The following is a 14,890-nucleotide window of genomic DNA, read 5'->3' as shown; positions in this document are numbered from 1 at the left end:
ATATGTGGTCAGGGTGTCAAGGCCACAATCAGCTCCAAGCCCAGAAGGAAAGGTGAGTCAGGATCAGAGGGAGATACGATTATGGCAACATGGGAGTGGGCTTAATGCATCCCCGATGACTTTAGCCCAGTGCAAGTGTCAAGTGGTGCTTCGTGGCCCATCCTCATAAGGATGCTCTCAGTCCACAGGCACCTTGAACGTATGAAAAGCATCTCTCATTGGCCTCAATGATCACATTTTCTGAACCAGCAATTATAACACATTTCATTACATATGCATGTCTTCATGGGACCATAAAATAGAATATTTAAAAATATTTGTTCCATTTTAAATTTATTATGAAGCATTTCAAACCGACAACAAAGCACAGAAAGCAATACAACAAAGACTCATGTGTTTACCATCCAGACTTAACAAATGTTATCATTATCATATTTTCTTTAGAGAAAGTTTGAAGAAAATAAAACACTGCAACACATTTTAAGTCCCACTCCTGTCTCTTCCTCTCCAGAGGTAAACTCTCTCGGAGGCTTGTGTGTTTTTATCATTTTATATTATATTACGTATTTTTGTATCCATAAACTCAGTAGAGTTGTGCCTGTAACTGTATACAGTAGTACTTTATGTATCATTCTGCTTCTTTCACTAAATATTATGTGTTCGAGGTTTATCCACATTGATTCTTGTTCCAGTTCATTCATTCAAACTACTGGATGAATAAATTTATTTCTCTATTCTCATTTGGAGGGATTAAAATCTAAAATAATTTATATTATTTTCAATACTTTATTGTTACAAATAAATGATGCAGTGAACACCCGTTTACTGCTCTCCAAGGGGTTGTACAAATATACACCCATGGTGCACAAGACTCCCCACATCCCCCCAATGCCAAATATTGCTTCAGGCTTTAATAATTTGACAGTCTGATGGGTGAGACTTGGCATTGATTTTTATTTTAATTGGTGTGTCCCACCTTTTATTTTCAAACAGATAGCAATTATACTGATTTGTTCCTTCTCAGAAGTGATGCTGAGCCTTCGTTGGCAATCCCAAAAAATCTGCCAGCCCAACACTGGGGGTCTGGAGCTGGACTCTGCCTTCCAAGCACACAGCAACAGAGCTGACCCTCTAGCCATCCCAGACTAGCTTTGTCCACCAAGAAGGCAGCGGGAGTCTCTAAAGAGGGTACAGCCCTCTATGCTGTGAGTGCCTTGAAACTTTTCTAGCCTATCTGGTGGGGAGAGGGGGCAAATGCAGAGATTAGAAGGGGCACACTAGCACTCTTCTTCTTGTGGAATGGGAAATAGAGGTGGCCCCTCTTGCCCAGAACAGGAGGGGTGGGGATAACAGCAGCCCCAGTGTCTCACCCAGGCCCACCCTAGAGCAGCTGCTGCAGCTAGAATAGCTGTGATGGCATTTGTAAGCAGTGGTAGTGGGCAGGTGCTTCAAAGAAAGCATCAGGAACAGGCACCTCCATGACTGTAGGTGAAGGGCAGCGTCAAAGGTGGGTAGTAGAGGAGCCCCCAGTGAATGCACTGGCATCTCCCCAAGCCCAGATCACAAGGCATAAGGTCGTGACTCATGAACACTGATGAAGGCAGAAGTGAGGATGATTTGTAAGACCCCTTGCTCCTCCAGGGATGGGAAGGGAGAGGCCAGAGGCCAGCAGTTGTGCTAGTCAGAGTGGGGCACACCAGCCTATTGGCTCTATTCTCACATCACTAGATTATCCTTTCCTTGTAGGAAAGAGTAGAATGGTATGGAGAACCATCGCTATAAACCCACAGTCAGTACCACACATCAATGTTTCATGTGTTATTTGAGCAACCTGGTTAGATTGCAAATTCTTTAAAGGTAGAGATCACGTTATATGATTCCTCCATATACCCCACAACAGGTAGCACAGGGCTAGGTTCATAAGTTTTTAATAACACCTGTTAACAGGATCATACTCTTTGGGGCCCAGTAAAAATACTGGAATTAAAAGAATTTAAGAGCTCATTATACTCCCTTCCCCTGCTTCCCCCGCAACACACACACACTTTTTTTCTCTTTTTCAAAACATATCAAGTATTCTCAATTGTATGACCTCATTTCTCTAAAATATCTATACACTAAGGAGACAGGTAAGATTCACTCATTTTATAGATCGAGTAATTGAGAGTTACCACTTTTGATTGACTTCCCCTAAAGGCATAGACTCAGCACCAAAACCCAAGTCTACTGGCTTCCCATTGAATCGTACCCCAGTGCTGTGTGCTCCTTGCCCTCCCCTCTGTCCCCATCATCTGGCACTATGGAGAACATCAGATACACTATTGCTTTTGTTCTTAAAATTGCAAAACATCAGCAAAGGCCCCCACCCTCCCCACTAACATCAACAGGGTCCAGCAGGTAACGGTAGTGGGCAGCCGCCACGGGTTTGTGAGCACTGGCTTGCCAGTCACTGCGTTCACTGATGAAAAGCTATGTACCAGTGTGTAGTATTCGTAGGGAAAACAAAAACAGCAGAAGAAATGAGTCTCTGGGTCACAAGAAAGGACTTCAGGAGTTTGGGGAAAACTCCACGAATCCATGAAAATAGGAGAATGTTAAATAGTGTTAAAATGGAATTATTATAAATCCTCAGAAGCTGCTGTTCTAAAACTTCGAGAGGGAGGAATTTGAAGAACAGTCCTTGAGAGAAAGAGGAATCCTGTCTTGCCAAGAGATTTCTCCCTTGGTAAAAACTATGAGCTAAAAGCAGGACACATGCTAAGGTTGGGTGCTGTGAGACAGTATACTAAGTTTTATTCTGAGTCTAATATTGCTCTACTGATAGGAATTTTAAATGTCTCTAGAATCAAGTGTTATCTCTAGCACCTCACCCAAGAATGGTGGGCTAAGATTATATGCGGGAAAAGAATACTCATTCCTTTAATATTAACACCTAAAATAATACCATTTATCAGCATTGTGTGCCAGGCATTTTGTCACACTAATGCTAGGAGGTAGGTGCTATTATTATCTTTAGCATTTTTCCTAGGAAGAAACAGGTTGAGAGGTTAACTGCTCAAGGCCACACAGTCAGTAGGTGGCAGTCTGGAGTTCAAACCCTGGTCACTGTGGAGTCCTAGTCTCCACACTACTGTGCTAGATTCTTTGAGTCTATTATGCATGTGCATGTTTGTGTGTTTTAAAGTGGGAGAACAAAGTTATTCAAAATACTTTCTCTTACAAAGCTTATAATCTACGTCCTCAAAAAATGTGTCCTCTAATACGAGGCTGGTGCCAAAAGGGTCAATATAACGAAGGGGACGGTTAGTTTAGTTTTTGAGGGCAGGTGACTGGTAACGCGGCCATAGGGGGGCATGAGTGTACACAGACAAGAAGAAAACAGAGGGCCCGAGTCACAAACATGGGGACCTAAATGCCCCAATCTACAGGTACTTTGGAGAGAGGACTGGGAAGGGTTGGAGGTTCAGAAACCCACCACCTCTAGAATTGCTCGAGAATGGCTGGGCCGGGCCCTGGTCAGCCTGCAAGGAACGCGGGGGAGCTGAGACACGGGGGGACCACCGAGCTTTAGGGATCGAGACGCTCCGGCAGCAGGTGGCGGATCAAGGGGCTCGGGTACAGCCACTGCCGCCGCGCGTGGGATCTCCCCCTGCCTCCCCTCTTCCTGAAAGCCCCAGTTCTCCACCGCAAACCGGAGCCACACGTTCCCCGACCCTGCCCCTGGTTTCGATCCTCTTCGGCCGCGCCCCGAGCGTCAGGGAGGCCGTTGATTGGTCCGCTCTGCCCCTGGCCAGCCAATCAGCAGCTTGTTGCTGAGGCGAGGCTCCCCGCGGCGGCTGCGAGAGGAAAGAGGACTTTGGGGGTTTTGGCCGGTTGCTCCGCTGGGACTGATGTACCTGGCTGGTGGCTGCGGGCTCCTCCCTCGAACCGCATCCGGAGGGGAGGTGCCGGGCACCTGCCGGCCCTAGCTCCGCGGCCCAGCCTCGCTGAGCAGGGGTGGTTCCAGGCGGCCCGCGGTGGGGTCGTTCCAACCTCAGCTGCCCGGGGCTGAAAGGCGTTGCCATTGTCCCCCAGCTTTGTCGATGGGAAAACTGCCTCTGCTGGAGGGAGCAGAAAACAGTGCCCCCCCCCCTCCTTCTCACGTTGCGGGCCGACCAGACAGGCTACGGAAGATGCTGTCTTGCAGTGGGTGACCCCCAGTGACCACCTCATGCGGGATGACCTTGCGACCTGGGCGTGGCTAACTGGAGTGGGAAAAGCCCCAGGAAGCAGAAGAATCAAATCTCAAGCCCACTAACGATCAGTAAAATTGGGCTAACAACAGTGCCTAAACGGCCACAAAGCAAGGGTCTGGACCAGAGGGTGTCGCAGAGCCCGAGGACCTGAAGCTGTTGGCTCAGCTTGGTGCAGGGGAAACAGGGTGCCCGTGGGAAAGGGGATTACCCGAACAGGACTAAGTATTTCAGGAACAGGAAAGAGCACATTTCCAACCTGACTGATTACAAATGGGAGAAGGGGTGGAAGCAAATCTATACCCCTTACCCCCCCACACACACACACACACACACACAAAATTGTCCTTTGGCCTTTTACCCAATTTCCAAATCCCTGTTTCTCTTAAATTCCATTGTGTGGTCTGTTTAAATGCCTTCTTATCTGGTAATGAAACTAATAATATTTAATAACATGTATTGTTTGCTTACGAAGAGCCAGCTACTCTTTTAAGTGCTTCACATATGGTAATCCTCTCAACGTACTGAGTGGGAACTATTTACTGGGTTGTCGGAAAAGTCATGACGTATTTTTTCTGTTTTTCGCTGCAAAAATGCGGCATGACTTTTCCGACAGCCCAATATTTTTTCACATTTTCATTTGATAGATGAAAAACTGAGGCATTGAGAAGTTAAGTACCTGGGGTAACAGCTGGATTTGAACCCATCTGACCTTGTTCTTTAAAAAATGGCCCTTCCTGCAATATTGTCTGAGAAAAAGGCTAGAACGGGTTGCCTTTTGAAGCAGGATATGCCCCTAAGAGCAGGACCTCCAATTATCTGCCTTCTCAACTATTCCAACAGACTTAACTGTATGGCCTCACCAAATAAAATGAAACCAAATAAAACGGTAAATTTTTATATGAGTTTTACAACAATTTTTTAAAAAATGAAATCAGAAAATTCTCCCACCCGTCTGCCCAGTCCTAGGCACCAGTGAACAAACCTGGAGCATACCTAAGTGCCAGAAGGTGAGGGGTGACCCCCACGTGTCATGGCTTTATTATTATTTATTAGTATTTCCACAATGGATCTCGCTTAGGGAAGACAGGAATGCTGAAGTTGGGGAGTGGTGGGCTGACATCCTGCCCCCAGCTGGTGTAGGGAACAGCCATCTGCAGGGCCTGCTTGGGTCTGGGGGACATTCTGTTTCATTGCCCACCCCCCATTCTCTTGTTCTGCCCTTCCTACCTCCTCTGCCCCCGTCTTCACCCTTTTCCCAGCTCCTTGGGCTCGCCATCTGCCTATGCTCCCCCTTCCCCAGGGACTTAGCTCCTTTTATTGAGACCTTTAAATAATTAAATGCCCTCAAAGCCTCCCCCACACTGACCCCAGCCATTGGCCTGGGGTGCTCGTCAAAGACCAGGAGGTGGGAGGGACGACTGCCAACCCCACCTCTATTCAGCTCCTTTCTTTTCCTGCTCAGCTGCCTGGCTGCTCATGGGCCTTTTCTCCTGTTTTGGCCCTTTGGCCTGCCAGGCCACAGAAACCAGACAAAAAGAGAAGAGCTGTATGGGACTGATGAGGGTGAGGCGGGAGGAAGACCCCATACCCACCTGAATCGGAAAGTGATGGGGGCAGGGAGGTCCAGTTCCCCATCCCTGCAGAGGAGCTGGGGCCACTTTCTCTCCCCCTGGGGAGCAGTTTGGCTCAAGGGGGAGGTGGAGAGGGTGTGAAATGGGGAGAGGGATGGAGGTTGTCAGTCACTTGAGTGGTTTGGGGCTTGGGCAGCGTCCTCATGCAAATTATCCCAGTGAATCACTGAAAGTTTGGTGCAGACACAAAGAAGCTGCTTCTGTCACCCGCTGCGTCTCTCCACTGCCCTTTGGTAGCACCCTCCCCTCCCCAGACAACTAAACAAAAGGCCCAAGCCCAGTGGTGTGAGGAGTGAATGGGCCAGACCCTCCCTGGTGACGTCCCACCAGACAGATGGCAACAGTTGCCCCATACCAGTTGCAAGCCTCTTTTCATCCATCTCCCAGTCATAAAGGAGAGCGGCCCCCATCCCTCCAGAGTCCATTGGCTCCTCAGAGCCAGCCCAAAGACAGAATGGAGGGGGTGGGGGCGGTGGAGGCTGCCAAGGAGTGGGCGGTGAGAGGGGAACTGACGCTGGATATTTGGCTGGAAAACAAAAAGGTTGTTCAAAGCACTGGCTCTGGGGCTAGCCTGCCCATCTGTCCTCCTTTGGGAAGGTTCTGCCCCAAGCTGCTGCTGGGCTTGCAGCCAGCTCTGTGCAGAGCAAGGGCCCCTAGGAGGGGAGACGCTGATTTGGGGCAGCAATGCTATGCTTCAGTAGTTTAGGGCTTTTTGCTTTCAGGTTCTCCTTAGGTAAAAATCCCTTGACTACATCGCTTCAGAAATAGGGTTACAAGGAAAAATTGCAAAAGCCTTGGGGACAAGCAAAGAGTGGGATCTGGGCACTCTGCCATTAAATAATACAGTTTGAGTTGTTCTAGAATGGGGTTCCATCAAAATAATCCATGTGTGTCCTCATTAAGAAACCAGGTGGAAAGGAGTGGACCAGGGCTCAGAAGACCAGAAGACCAGCTTCCACTCTCAGCTCACTATCTGCTTGATGTGTAATTCAGGGGAGTCATCTAAGCTGTCTGAGTCCCAGTTTCCTCTCTGTAAATTGGGGGTAAAATCACCCACCACCTCTATTCCCAGCCTGTGGAGAGTAAGCTGACTGCAGTCCAGTGCTCTATAAATGGAGAGGCTGTGCAAATATAAGGCGTCATTCTCAATCTCCCCACACCCATATCTCCCAGGAGGTGGAGTGGGCATCGCACTTTAAACGTTTTTCAAAGTACTCCACATCTATTTTTTCATGAGGCAATTGAGACCAAAGATGTCTAGGGCAACGCAAAGATCTTTCTTTAGAGAATAAGGACGGAGGCTCGCCACCGCTTGTCCCCTCCAGTCTCCTGAATCTCCCATTTTTGTCTCCCTCCTCCCTTTCCCTTGCAACATCAGCCCAGTCTGATTTGGGAAGACTAGTGGGAACTCTAGGTTAAAGTGCTAAAAGATCTTAATAAATTCAGAATAAAAGGGAACAATTTCCTGTATCTTAAAAACAGTAAAAAAAAAAAAAGTATAGCATATGCTAGTTATGATTCCGAGACCACAGGCAGGTGGTGTTCTTCTGGGCTGTACTCCCCCCTTGCTCCTTCTGCAGAAGGGCTGAGCTGGTGGCGCTGGGGTGAGGAAGTAGGGAGCAAGGGTGGGGGTGGGGGTAGGGGGTGGGAACGGAGTGGCTGCCCAGGGAACACGGAACAGAGCTCACAGCTCCCTCCTACCCAGCTTCATGTCTTGCTCATCCTCCCACCCGCTGACCTCCTATTCGTATTGGCCAAGGTGCCCATCCTCAGAGCTGGGTTGGGTTTCTTCTCTCTGGCATAAGACAGTAAAGCCATTTCTCAAAACATCTCTTTCCCAATCCTTGCTCAAGCTAACCTCACCCATCTCTGATAATTTCCATTTGTCTAGCAAACATCTGAGTATCTATAATGTATCCTTTTGTGTATTTCCATTAGTTTGCGTTTAATCCGATGTTGTTAGTGTTTTATGTACTCTCATACATAATTATCCCATCACTTCTTTTGGACCACAACACCCTAAGGACAAAAACCTAATCCTCTTGTCTCTGCCTACCCTCCACCCTGTGCATCTCACAAGGACCAGCCTCTGGACATGAGAGGGCCCCTACTCCAGGATACCCATTGCCTGCTGGGCAGATAATGGCTGAAAACTCAAAACCCTAAAAATGTCTTCCAAGCTGCCATGTGCAGCTGGCCCTATGCTAGACTCCAGATACAAACCCTGGACTCCAAGGCCAGCATTGATCCCTTCAATCCCCCACATTCAAATAACACTATAATCTTAACAAGTGCCTTTACATCCTGTTCCTCTCTCCTGGGTATCTTTGAATCTCATCCAGGACACAAATCAGTGTTCCTTCTTTTTTTTTTTTTCTACCTGGGAGGCGCCATGGGAAAAGCCTATTGGTCAAGCAGTAACTATGACGGAGATTATTTTCCTTTTGTGAGAACAAAAGAAGCCACTGAGACCTAAGCCTCCACCCTGAGCAGTAAGAAAGGAAGTGGGTCACAATGAACACAAGGAGTCCCTGTGTTTTGCACCAGGGCTGGGAAATCAGCGACTGAGGGTAAAGAAATCTATCTGGTTAATCCATCTCTATTGGATCAGGATTCTCCAACTGGAAAGAGGCAAAGGGCAAGGGGGATGGGGGTACTCAAGTGTCTAGACTGGACTACCTGGTCCCCCAGTCCTTCTTGCTGTCAGACTCATACCCACGTACTGTCTTAGACTCAGATACTATGGGAGATATTGAGCAATATCACAGGTGATCTCTAGGACCTTAAGTTCAAGTTGAAATATGACATATAAACAAAAAAGGAATTCATGAAAGACATTTGTGCACAAAACACCATATACATGAGGATGGGAGCAGTAACTTCTTCCTATAAGTGTTCTGAAGGTTTTTATTTAAAAATCACTTAAGACTAGGATAAATGGCAAAGATTTCACAGAGGAGAGGCAATCTGAGCTTGGGCATACAAGATGTGTAAGACTGAGATTCCAGATTTCTCATCTTGTGCAGACTATCTGCAGTGTGAACTCTGGCTTGGTATAAAAGTTCCTGGAATCCAGACGACCTGAGGCCTAAGGGTAACAGGGAGAAAATCCCGGTTCCAGTTTTGCCTTAATTTTTTTCCCCTCTATTCAGCAGGTTCTGTCTCGGAGCCTGACTCTACCACTTACTAGTGGTATGCACCTTCCCTGAGCCTTAGTCTCTTCAGGTATAGTCTAAGGGTAACAATATCAACCCCACAGAGCAGAGCAGAGGTCAGCAAACTTTTGAGATGGAAGAGCCGCCAGCGGTCAGCAAACTGCGGCCCGTGAGTCACATGCAGGTCTTTGGGTATGTACATGTGGCTCTGAAGTAAAATTGAAAATGAAAATAAAACTATCACAGCTTCATTTATAAAAATTTTAAAGAATATTATTCACATTATGGTGATTATGTAAAAATATATTTATGGCTCTCGAATAATTTTTAATTGTTAGGAGGGACGGAACGTATCCAAAGAGCCGCATGTGGCTTGCGAGCCACGGTTTGCCAACCCCTGGCATAGAGTTATTCTGAGGATTTAATGAGACTATGTACATGATGAGTGCCCACTAATGCTATGTATTATTGTGTTGTTCTTTTAGCCCATCATACACATAAAGATAGAAAAAGATTGAAGAGGTAACATTCCCATTCATTCATTTGCAATATTGTTAAGAACCTACTTGTGACAGGCCCTATGCAAGCACAGTAGATACAATGCAGCATCAAAATGCACATCCCTGCTCCCTGGGGGCCAACAGCCTACCAGGGAGACATAGACATAATCATGCAGATAAGTGGATCATTTCAACTGAAATGGAGAAACTTGAACTGCAAAGATTGCACTACCTTCCTGGGAAGAGTGACCAGGGAGAAAGCCAAGACAGCATGCCTTTGCACCAACTGGCTGGGGCTGGGAATGGCTGCCAAAGATGGAGAATGCAGCAGTTTCAGGTCTGAGGTAAGGACATGGAGGCTTTACCAAGATGGCCGTTGCCCACTCTTGGCTTTTGTCTCAAGAGGCAACTGCCATTTTATGTAGGGATTAGAGTCCAGGACAACCAGGCCTTTGCCCTGAGGTCCCTGGAGTGACCCACACTTTAGGCCCTGACCCGACCCCTCTCCCCTGGGGAAAGGGGAATTGGGGAAGGGAGCTTCTGGACATCTCACTTGTGAAATGACCCGCTGTGGTCTGACCCAACCAAAGCCCTCGCCGTCACTGTGGACACACTCTCAGAAAGACAGGTGTCAGGAGGCAGCTGCTGCTTGTGGTGGGTTCTCTCCAGATACAGGAGTGCCCTGCCTCCCTCACACTGGCTGCCATTGGCTAACAGGAAGCAAAAACACCCTCTGTCTCCCCACTCTCAGTCACCCAGCCAGCAAACAAAGAGAGTACAGGAAACACCTGGAGAAGCAGGCAGCTGGTGAAGGGACGCTCTGCCCAAAAGAAGCAAGGGTTTGCCTGAGTAGTTAGGCTGGGGAGGAGCGGGGGAGGGGCTCAGGCACTTGCCCACTGGCACTTCTCTTGTCACCCACCAGCTGCTGGGAACTAACAGCTGAGCCACTCAAAGGTACCATCACTCCCACCCTCCCACCCCCACCCCACACACAGTAACGGGATCTTTCCCCTCTGATACCAGCTTTCCCAGAGCCAGGACAAGAACGCTCATAAAGGAAAGACTCCTAGAAGGCTTTGCCTCTGCTGCCTTCCTTCCTTCCATGGCCTCCTCACTCTCAGCCAGAGATTCTGATCTTCTTTGGACCAAGTAAATTTAAACCCATGGTCCAGGCATGAAGACAGAATCTTTACCCAATGCATCGGCCTGGCTTTTTTGTTGTTGTTAAATTTTTTCCAGCCTATGTTATGTGAAAACTTGTTCAAAGATAAGTCTCCGTTTGTTTCCAAACGTATTTATCTGGATCTGCATCCGTAACTGCCTACTCACTGCTTATTATTTCAGGTTGTGTTTCAGTGTTCAAGTCTGTGAAGCAGACTTAACTGAGAAGGCCAAATGAAGCCCTACCATCAGTATCTACCCAAGAACATGTTTGCTGGTGTGTAGACCACGTACTGAAAAGTGAGTTTGTAAGCAGGGAGGCTCAGCTCACAGGGCTCCTTCACCGCTTCTTAGCAAACTCCCAAGGAGGGCACTTTCCCGTTTAGGTCTGGTGGAGGAGGACTAAAGGGGACAATGAGGAGAGGACACTTGCCCTGTGGTCACCTGTGGTCATGCCAGTTTACTCATCCTTATCCTTTCATTTAACAGCCCGTGTACTCAGACTGTCCTGAGCCAAGTCATGGGAAGCATATGGGGGCATAAAAAGATATAGAATCCATGGTTCCTGCCATGAGGGTGCAGGTGGTAACAGCTGGAGAGGGGACACAAGCTTGCAAAGCCACCAGACAACAGCCAAAAGCAATACATGCATATGTGCTGACTGTATTTATTGTAAAAGTGTGACCAGCAATAAACCATGCATACACATCATTAAGAAGCTCTGGGAATAAGAACTATGTCATAAATATGTGAGCAGATTTAAAGCACACGCATAAACGCTGAAAAGCCGTGAGGTTCAAATGTCTATAAAGAGAACAAGTGGAATTATTCAGGGAAGATGGAGACTGACACATTTAGGTTGTAAACCTGTGTCTACCACTTCCCTCTCTAGTTACCAGTGCTTTGCTATCCTCATCTGTGAGCTTGAGGTAGCAATGTCTCACAGTGTGCTTGAGTGCATAAGAGAGTCTGTATGTAAGCACCAGGCAGCATGCCTTGCAATAGTGAGTGTTCCGCACACAGTAGGTGCTCATATCCTAGGGGGAAAAGTATGTCAAAGAACTTTTACAAGTAGTTTTGGGCCATGAAAATTGACAGAGTAGAGAAATTTGCAAATGTGGGCACAGCTGCAAGGAAAGGCGAATAGGAGAAAATTGACAAGGCGGGGGTCCTGGCATGGTTAGGCTATGACACAGGGTATTGGAATTGGAAAGACTGGGAGAGCCTTGTATTCCCACCTTAAGAATTCAGAATGCAAAGAAAGGCTGCAGGGAGGGAAAGGCATGATGAAATTGGAATTTTCAGTTGTCCCAGGCTAGTGGAGCAGAAAGAAATCTGTTGTGGTATTTCGAGAGTGACAGGGGCAGGACCAGGGCTGTGTGCTGGCCAGAAATGGAACCAAAAATCACAGAATTCCTTGTTCCAGCTGGAAATAGAAATGGAATGGTGAGAGGTGATTTAGCACAAGTGACTCACTTTACAGATAAGAAAGAAACTGTAGAGGTTCAGAGCGGTGAAGGGACCAGTCCAGGATGTCCAAGACATCTAATTAGTTATTATCAAACCTGAAGCTAGACCCGCTATTGCCCAAATTCTAAGTCCAGAGCTATTTTTACCACCCCACAGCTGGCCTCTAAAGTAGATAGTGGGGAGGATTACTGTGGACAGGATCAGTGTTCAGTACCTGTGGAGTCTTTTTCCTGCCACCTCTGAGTGCCATCCTGATGTAGTCCAGCCTTTTTCTCTCCAGGTGGTTATCTTCTAGGTAAACCCACTTAGGAAGTTAATTGATAACTAAAGTTCTCCCACAATATGATTTAAAGTGTGTCCACCCCTCTCTAAGTGATATTTACATTTCAATAGCAGGTGCTTAAAGACCGAAAAGCCTGCAAGATTTAAAGGGCTGTTTTCTTAAAAAGGTGCAATCCACAGGTTGGCTAGTTTGAACTGGGACTCCTCGCTAAATCCTTTCATCTATTAGCCTCTTATTCTTGGCAACTTTGACACCCAGTCAACCAATATTCATTAGCACCTACGAAGCACCAGACATTGCTTGGAAAGATCCTGGTCCACAGTTTAGCTGTAGATTCGGGGTTATAAGGATGAGGACAGAGGAAAGAACTGAGTATCATGGGAACACATATCCCAGACTAGGAAGGGGCGATGTCCCTGGAAAGGTACCTGGAAGCGAATGGTCTGAATCTTGAGAGACAAGCATTAACCAGACAGAAGTGGGCGGGTAGAAGTGGGGCAGGGCATTTCTTGAGCAAAGGCCCAGAAGCTGCAGTCCCAGGCACAGGTTAATGGACACCAGTTGAGGGTGGAGAGAGCTGCTTCCAGTTGAATCCTTGCAGGAGAAGCAGAGGCCCCATTTGTGCCCTCAGTTCTATCAGGAATATGCTGGGTGCTCCTTCCTGAGACCATGGCCATGGTGACAGCCTGGTATTGGTATGCTTGATGCAGTCTCACTCCTAGTATGGGGGGCAGGTCAGAAATCCCCACATCCCCATTCCCAGGTGGTCGCAGGTGCATCACCAACTGGGGGCCTATGAAGATAGGTACTAAAAAAAAAAGTGTTTAACACTTTTTTAAAAATAATTACCATCATTAGAATTTAGGGAAATGCCAAATAAAAGTCTGCATTTCAGGTGTCTCCTGGAAAAAATCACAATATCTGGTATCACTGGTCTCCAAGGATGACCAGTGATACCAGAAAGAGTAGAGGTAAGGAGTGGGGCACTCTTCCGGAGCCTTGAGCTTGCTCTCCAAGTTCAGCACAGCCTCTCTCCAGCCATCCTCACTCATTGGTTCCCTGGCCCCACCCTCACTCCCCTGGTGCCCAGGAAACTTTAAATGGCTCCTCCCTGCTGGTTGTGGTAAATTAAGTAACCCTTGCTCCAACCCACCCTGCTACATTACTCTTATCTGATGTGCTCTGGGCAGCCTGTCAGGTTTACTGGACAAGGATTGAATTAAGGCCCACCCTTGTTTATGGGATGGGGGGTGGGGAGTGGTAGAGCCAGTCCTCAGCTGGGAACAAAATGACTTGGAGTTGGTGGGCCCAGAGAACCAGGCTTCTATCAAAGCAGAGGAAAGGATTATCTACACATCTGGGGTACACTCATTTGCATAAGATTATTATCCAGGGCCCTGGTGGCCTCTTAGATGGAGCGCAAATGTTTTTCTTGCCAGCTTTGCATGGAGAGAAAGCCAGAACTCTCCAGAGCTCATCAGGCTTGCCCTTCTCAGCCTCCTCATTTCTCTCTCTTCTGGGAAGGGAGAGCATGTGGGTGTGATTCCACGGGTGGGCAGAATGGAGGTAAGTGAAGTTGTTATTGGAAAATCTCTTTCCTGCCCACTTTGTGTGTGAATGAAAATGTAGCCCAGTTTAATATTAATCCACAAGCAGACCATGGAGCCAGCATGTCAAAGCTGCCCTGTGGCCAACAGGATCAGGTGTCTGGCAAGGACATCTGTACGTTTCAGCAAGAATGACACAGGTCAGACTTGAGTTCATTCATTCAGCAGATTCTTGTAGTGCCTATCAGGGGCTACATACGACACTAGGAAGGACTTTAGGACTGTGAAGATTTTTAAACAAAGGATTGAAAATTATCTTTTTATGAGAGAGGCCACAGGCTTGCTTGGATGGTTTTAACTGTCACCATTCTTGGAGGCACTAGTAGGAACTATTACTTTAATAACAGTTTTCTCCCACTTATCAAAATGTGAGTGTCGTTATTCATCTCAGTACCAGTTTGGAGCCTTTGAAGAGATGAGGCTAACTTCAACTTAAAACGACAATTCTCAACTATTGAGTACTTAACTGTGGAAAGCACTACTCTAAGTTTATGGATCTCATTTAATCCTCATAACAACATTGTGAGGTGGATTCTATTCTCAATCCCCTTTTACAAAGGGGGAATAGGGGCCTGGTCAGTGAAGGAGCTTGGCCCAAGTTGCACAACCAGTAGGCAGGTGGCAGAGCTGATGAGACCCCCACCTCCCCTTCCCAGGAGGCCTGACACCAGAATCTGAGCACCTAAGCTCCTTGCAGCTGCCTCACTATGCTTGGAAACCGAAACCTTATCAGGCAGGAGTGGGATGCAAACAAGAGAAAAATATTACTTATTGTACTTCCCAGTCCAAAAAACCTTTCAGTTCAACTAATTGAAAATGATGATAATCATTGTGTTAATTTGCCCTCC

The sequence above is a fragment of the Hipposideros armiger genome, unplaced genomic scaffold (genome assembly GCF_001890085.2).
Source record: "Hipposideros armiger isolate ML-2016 unplaced genomic scaffold, ASM189008v1 scaffold_134, whole genome shotgun sequence".
In the NCBI taxonomy this organism is placed as follows: domain Eukaryota; kingdom Metazoa; phylum Chordata; class Mammalia; order Chiroptera; family Hipposideridae; genus Hipposideros; species Hipposideros armiger.
Note: the sequence above shows the minus strand (reverse complement) of the source record.